This window comes from Micromys minutus, assembly GCF_963924665.1.
Source record: "Micromys minutus genome assembly, chromosome: 6".
Lineage (NCBI taxonomy): Eukaryota > Metazoa > Chordata > Mammalia > Rodentia > Muridae > Micromys > Micromys minutus.
The window spans coordinates 1,594,736-1,602,417 of NC_137975.1; positions in this window are offsets into that span (position 1 = coordinate 1,594,736).

A 7,682-nucleotide genomic window follows, 5' to 3' on the forward strand; every position below is an offset into this window, starting at 1 on the left:
AGAGACAAACTATTGTTTAGTTAATAACAACTGCACATTTCTTTTCCAGTTCATGTTTTTTCTTGACACCTATTTTTTTCTTCATTCTGTTACCTTAAAACTTAATTGGCTATTATCTTACAAAGTATTGTTATCATAGTCCAAGCAATCATGAGGATAATCTGCAACCAGATTTTAAAATCTATCATTGAGAAAGATCTGGAGCTCAGTGTTTATCACTTAACTCACATGCAAGAAACCCTGGTTAGAACTAAGAGACTTAGAGAGAGAGAGGGAGGGAGGGGGAGGGAGGGAGAAGGAGGGGGAGGGAGAGAGGGAGAGAGGGAGGGAGGGAGGGAGGGGGAGAGGGAGAGAGAGAGGAAGGGAGGGAGGGAGGGAGGGAGGGAGGGAGGGAGGGAGGTAGAGAGGGATAGAGGGAGAAAGTGAGAGAGGGAGGGAGGAAGAGAGGGAGGGAGGGAGAGAGGGAGGGAGAGAGAGAGTGAAAGAGAGAGAGAGGGAGAGAGGGAGGGAGGAAGAAAGGGAGGGAGGGAGAGAGGGAGGGAGGGAGAGAGTGAGAAAGAGAGAGAGGGAGAGAGGGAGAGAGGGAGGGAGGGAGAGAGTGAGAGAGAGAGAGGGAGAGAGGGAGAGAGGGAGGGAGAGAGTGAGAGAGAGAGAGGGAGAGAGGGAGAGAGGGAGGGAGGGAGAGAGGGAGGGAGGAAGAGAGGGAGGGAGGGATAGAGGGAGAGAGGGGGAGGGAGGGAGGGAGGGAGAGAGGGAGGGATAGAGGGAGAGGGAGAGAGGGAGGGAGGGAGAGAGGGAGGAAGGGAGAGAGTGAGGAAGGGAGAGAGGGAAGGAGGGAGGGAGGGAGGGAGAGAGGGAGGGAGGGAGGGAGAGAGAGGGGGAGGGAGGGAGGGAGGGAAAGAGGGAGAGAGGGGGAGAGAGGGAGGGAGGGAGGGAGAGAGGGAGAGAGGGAGAGAGGGAGGGAGGGGGAGGGAGGGAGGGAGGGAGGGAGAGAGAGGGAGGGAGGGAGGAGAGAGATCAATGATAGGTAACAAATAAATTTGTTCTTGTGATCCAAAACCATGATAACTAATTACACCATTTCTATTCCAACAAGCTACTAGAAGTCATCATCAGCATGGTGTATATGAAAATAAAATGAAATGTATAAAGACTTGGAAGGAGAAATTAAATATTATTATTCATAGATAATATGGTACTCACATCAAAAATATAAAAGAATTCATGGAAAAAGCATGAGACATGTTAATAGAATCTAGCTTTGTTTCTGAATAAAAACTCTATATTTTAAAAAACTCTATTGAGTACTTTTGTGGCAGAAACCAAGTAGTAGAATATTTAATTTTTAAAAAGGTATGCCACCATAAAGCATTTTACTCACCAAAAATTTAAAACTTAAGATGTTTATAAAATAGCTCCTACTGACTAATGATAAAAATAAACAACCCAGTAGTGAAGTCAAATCATTTTACTCAAGAGAAATTTCTAGAGGCAAATGATTATATAAGACTGTGCTTTTAATAGCACTCATGGGATGGCATTTTAAATCTACAGTGAAATTCTACTACGAAATGCCCAGGTTGGCAAAAGTTTCAAAGTACTGATAATCCTCCAGACATCCAGGGTCACAAGAAACCTTACACATGCTAAGTGAGCACAAATTGGTTCGAGTAAATTTGAATTTCTTTTTGCATTATCCATTACGACCAAAGGCATCTGCTTTGGGGCAAACAAATCTCATTCTATGACAGAATGGAAACAAACAGTACATCAGTATCTAGATGCAAGAATGTTCTTAGCGGCATCATTCAGTCTTCACACTGGAAGCAGCTCAGCTCTGGTAGTAGCATTGTAGATAAGCCAGCTGTGGTCTTATCATTCAAGGAAGCCCTGTGTGAGGACGGGAATGGATCGGTTGGAGCTAAACATCAATTGCAGAAGAATCTTAGCAGTGGAATGAGGCTATCAGGGGTAAAATTACAACTGAGTTTAAAGGTCATGATAGGCTTCATCTACTGTTGTAGAATGGCAACGTTAGTCCATAAAAATAAAATTAGTTTTTGATCGTAGCCATTCTGACCAGTGTAAGATGAAATCTTAAAATTGTTTTAATTTGCATTTCCCTAATGGTTAAAGAAATTGAACATTTCTGTAAGTGCTTCTTGGCCGTATGAGACTCCTCGGTTAAGAATTCTCTATTTAGCTCTGTGCTCCATTTTTTTAATTGGGTTATTTGGGTTTCTGGTGTTTAACTTGCATTTCTTAAATGAATTTTGGATATTAGCCATCTGTCAGATATGCAGTTGGTAAAGATCCTTTTCCAGTCTATAGGACACAGTGCTGTGCTGCTGAGAGTATCCTTTGTCTGGCAGAATATTATCCGGATCATGAGATCCCATTTATCAGTTGTATAAATGATGTTTGGTTCAGTAGATTATCTCCTTTCCCAGTGCATTCAAGGATATTTTCCACCTGTTCCTCTATGAGACTTAGTGCGTCCAATTTTATGTTGAAGTCCTTGATCCACTTGGACTTGAGTTTTGTGCAGGGTGATACACATAGGTCTAGAGTCATTCTTATGCATTTAGACATCTACTTAGACCAGCATCATTTATTGATTGTGATTTCTTTTTTCCATTGTATGGTTTTGGGTCCGTTATCAAAATTCGAGTGTCTATAGATCTCTGGGTTTTTTCCTGGGTCTTTGATCTTATTTCATTGATTTGTTCTGTACCAATACCCTGCAGTTTTTATCACTATTGCTCTGTAGTTCAGCTTGAGGTCAGGAATGGTGATTCCTTCCAAAGTTCTCTTATTGTTCAGGATTGTTTTAGCTATCCTGGGGTTTGGGGGGGGTTTTGGTTGTTTGTTTTTGTTTTTGTTTTTAACTTTCCATATGAAGCTGAGAATTGAAGGCACATGCTGTCAAGGATGTGGATCAAGGGAAACATTACTTCATTGCCGGTGGGGGTGCAAACTTGTACAACCACCTTGAAAATCAATTTGACTATTGCTCAGAAAACTGGAAATAGTTCTATTTCAAGATCCATCTATCTTAATCACTCCTGAGCATATACTCAAAAGATGTTCTATTATCCCACAAAGCCTATAAACTATGTTCATAGAAGATTTACTCATAATAACCAGAAACTGGAAACAGTCTAAATGTCTCTCAACTAAGGAATGAATGAAGAAAAGTTGGTACATCTACACAATGGAATAGTATTCAGCTATTAAAAACAAAGACATCATGAGTTGTGCAGGCCAATGGATGGAACTTGAGAATATAATCCTGAGTGAGGTAACTCATTTTCAAAAGGACATGCATAATAAATACTCACTTATAAGCAGATATTAACCATAAAATGCAGGATACTCATGGTATACTCCACAAACCCAAAGAAGCTAAACAAGAAGGAAGACAGGAGTAAGGATGCTTGAACCTCGCTTAGAAGGGGAAGTAACATAGCCATGAGGCAGACAGTGGAGGAAACTAGACGGGGAGGGGATGAGAAAGAGAATGGGGTGTTCAGGATCAAGAATGGGGACCGACAGGAGGGATGGCTGGATGGCCGTGAGAACGGAGGGAAATCTGCAACTGACGGGTGAGGAGGTAGTGGGCATCTTCAGAAAGAGACAAAGAGCTGGGATAAGGGAGGCACCCAAGAATCAGTGAGGGTGTCCTTAGCTATGACTCACAGCATTGGGGATATTGGAACCTGAAGAAACCACCTACTGTAGCCAAGCAGGAACCTCAATGGAGCAATAGGGATACCAACCCACCCACAAAACTTTCAACCCAAAATTTAACCTGTCTACAAGAAGTACAGGGATGGGGCATAGAGAAGAGTGAAGAAACTAGTAACTAGCCCAATTGCGACTCATCTCATGGGCAAGCACCAATCCCTGACAGCATTAGTGATACTCTGCTATCATTAACACTTGCTGGCAGAGAAGAGTCTAGCATGGCTGCCTCCTGAGAGGCTCTACCCAGCAGCTGACTCAGATGAATGAAGACACCCACAGCCAAACAGTGGACAGAGCTTGAGGACTCTTATGGAAGAACAGGAGGAAGGATTGCAGCCCCTAAGGGGACTCCACAGGAAGACCAACAGAATTAACTAACCTTGTCCCTTGGGGATCTTGGAGACTAAGCCAGCAGCTAAAGAGCCTACGTGGGCTGGACCTACACTCCCAACCCCTGCACAAATCTAGCCAGTGTGCAGCTTGTTCTTCATGTAGGTCCCAAACAACTGGAGTGGGGGTTATTCCCCAAACCATTGCCTGTGTATGGAATATGTTTTTCTAGCTGGGCTGCCTCATTTGGCCTCAGTGAGAGAGGATGAGCCTAGCCTCACAGAGACTTGATGTGCCAGGGTGGGAAATACAGAAGGTGGCCCCCACCTGCTTAGCAGAGAAGGAGTTGGGAGTATAGGAGACGGATTGTGAGAGGGAGTGACCAGGGCAGTGAACTAGATGTAAAGTGAGTATATAAAATAATTAATAATAATAACAATAATAGAATTGTTTTCAATGCTGAGGACTGAATTAAGTAAGGCCTTATATACACAAGATAAGTATTCTACCACAGAGCTATACCCTGGCCTAGAAACCATTTTGGTAGTCTAATTAAAAGACATCAACTTTAGGAAGAGTTTGAAGAAAGAAACAACCAAAGCAGGGGAAAGATTCATGGTTTCAATTTCTTGTAAGATAAAGACAGAGAGCCAGAACAACAGAAAAATAACCAGTTAGTTGGGAACATCTTCTTAAACCTCTTTGGAGCTTTGTTGCCTCTAATTTGTCTGCAGATTCTGAGTTAATATGTATAGAATGCCTGACACACTTCCTGCACTAAATAAACACGGGTAATCATGCCCTGTCTATTAGTCATGGATCGTCAGAGAAACAGAACCAATAGAATGTGTGCACAATGAACAAACTTATCTCTGTGCCTGTGCAGTTGGTAAAATAGGGTCTTCTTCAAAGCCCACGCAGGACTCAAACCAATAATGCTAGTGGAGGCTAGAAAGTCTCAAAGACTTCAGGGTGGACAATCAAGATGGAAAACCAGAAAGAAAAGGCCAGTGTTGTGGTTTAAGTTCACAATCACCAACCTGAAGAACTGGGGAGGAAAAAAAACCTTATAGTTTAAATGCAAAGACAGCCTAAAATCAGAATTTTTTTCTATTTAGGCCATAAACTGGTTGGATGGGACCCACCAATATTATGGGGCAATTTCTTGGTCAAAATCCACCAACTTAAAAGTATATATCACTCAAACACTCAGAGCACATTTAAGCACTGAGCTCAGACATATGAATACATAAAACTAAACGTATTGTCTTAACAGGTGTACTCAGGAAAATAGTCCTTGGTTTGATTTCAGTAAAGCACTTCTTATATATATTAATGCCATTTGGGGAACAGGTCCCTGAGATTGGGCTTCTTCGGGGGACAAAGTAACAAGAGTGAAGTTCCAAAGGTCCTTAGTTTTAGAACAACTCACTGCCTAGGAGTTCTCTGCCAAAGTGAGAACCATCCCCCCAAAAAACTGGTAATGATCCCACCAACATCTGCTCTTAACAATGAATCTAAATCTGTCCAAACATGAGCAAATCCTCTTTGAGTTTACAATGGACCACTCCTGGACCACACTGGACCAGTCCCATAGGACATTGATGTGCAGAATGTTCACTGCTGATGCTCAAATGCATGAAAGAGACACAGTAATTCTTCAAGAACGTTTCAAAATCCATGCTGAACTCAAGAGCAGCAGCTAGATGTAACATGGCATATACTGTGAGACATCTGCGGTCATGAGCAAGAGTTGCATGATCTGCCAACTGCAGCTTACTTAGTATGTATATGTGGATGATACCCATGTGTGAAGAACCTCGCAAACCTCAAGTGAAATAAGTTTTCTGTTTTATGATCCGTAATTGCTCTTCAGCTATAGAAAAACACCCCCAAAGCCAAGCCTGTATGTGAAGAAATAAAATATATATATATATATTTATATATTTACTTTTTAAATTAATGTCACTTTTAAAATTTAATTAATAAAGCATTAATTTAGTTCATTATTAAGTATTCTTGCAAATTTGCTTATATATACATAATATGTATATTGATATATAATATGTATAATGTACATAATATGTACATACTATGAGCAAAAAGGAAAATACCTAAAATATTTAATACTATTATATATAACATATATATATATATATTTGAGCAAAAAAGAAAGTACCTAAAATATTTAATTATGGATTAAATCAATGTTCTATTAATACCCTGTGCTATGGAGTGAGACTGTTTCAAACAAACAAACAAGTAAGGTTTAGAGTTAAAATAAGCAAATTGCTCTGTAAATGATATTACCATTCTAAAGCCAAAGTAAAATAGCTATTAATTGTGAGATAAATGAGAATTGGAAATGTTAAATACAAACAACTCAAGAGCACAGTATCAGAACTTTGAATCAATACAACAGACAATAAAAATTGTTTGGATGTAAAGGGTGTTGTGCATCACACACACACACACACACACACACACACACACACACACACACACACACATACGCACACTGATCCAAAAGGAATTCTCTGTAAAACAAGAGAAGTAGGCTCGGTAAGTGATAACAAGATTCTCTAGGACTCAGATAGGAAATTGGTGGGGGGAGACTAAAGTATATGTGTAATATATATGTATGTATGTTGGTGCTCACAAAGGTATAAGAGGTAGAATATTTGATGTGTGTAGTAGGAGATGTATTGTATATCTATGGAGATATATGTGTTGTGAGTGGAGAGTGTGTGTGTATGTGTGTGCTGTGTATGTATAGAGTGTGTATATGCATATGTGTATATGGTATGCATGTGGTGTGTGTGTGTGTTTGTGAGCACGTCAATGTTTTGTAATATTTTTCAGTCATAGTGTGCACAAGATTACAAAGAGAAGACTTATCTCTCACCACTCTATTACTAGCTGTCTGGGTGCTAACCTAACTATGTGTATACATAGTCATTTTTTCAGTTATTCTATAAATAAGATTCAAAGAAAAGACTTATGCCCCATTACCTCATTATCACAGGTCTAGGTATGTGTCAAGCTCATTCATTTACAGAAGTAGCTTTCTCCTTTAGAGATGAGAAATTGACTCAGGTGAGCCAAACCCATTTCCTCCTTCCTCCTTCCTCCTTCGCAACCACTGACCACTCCCTATTTTCCTTTCCAGAAGTATAGGAGTAGGCAAACCTCTCGCTTGGCTGCCCAGCCCTGCTTCCAATCAGCTAGTGTTTTTTGCAAGCTCTCCCTTAGGGACTTGTCTTTCTGGATCTTGTTTCCTCTTGGATCCTGGAGTTGGTATGACAGCTTTGTCAAGACCCTTTCTTGTTTCCTCAAGTATATGTTCCTCTTAAATAGGAATGTGTGTGTTTTACTTAACCAATTAGAGAAAAGAATAAGCAATCCTCCAAAATCTAAGGAAACTTTGGGGTCCAAGTTCTCAACCTTCCTAATGCTGTATGTGACCCTTGAATATGGTTCCTCAAGTTGTGGTGACACCCCAACCATAAAACTATTTTTATCATTATTTCAATACTATAATTTTATCACTGTTATAAATCATAACATAAACATCTGATATACAGATGGTCTTAGGTGACCCTGCA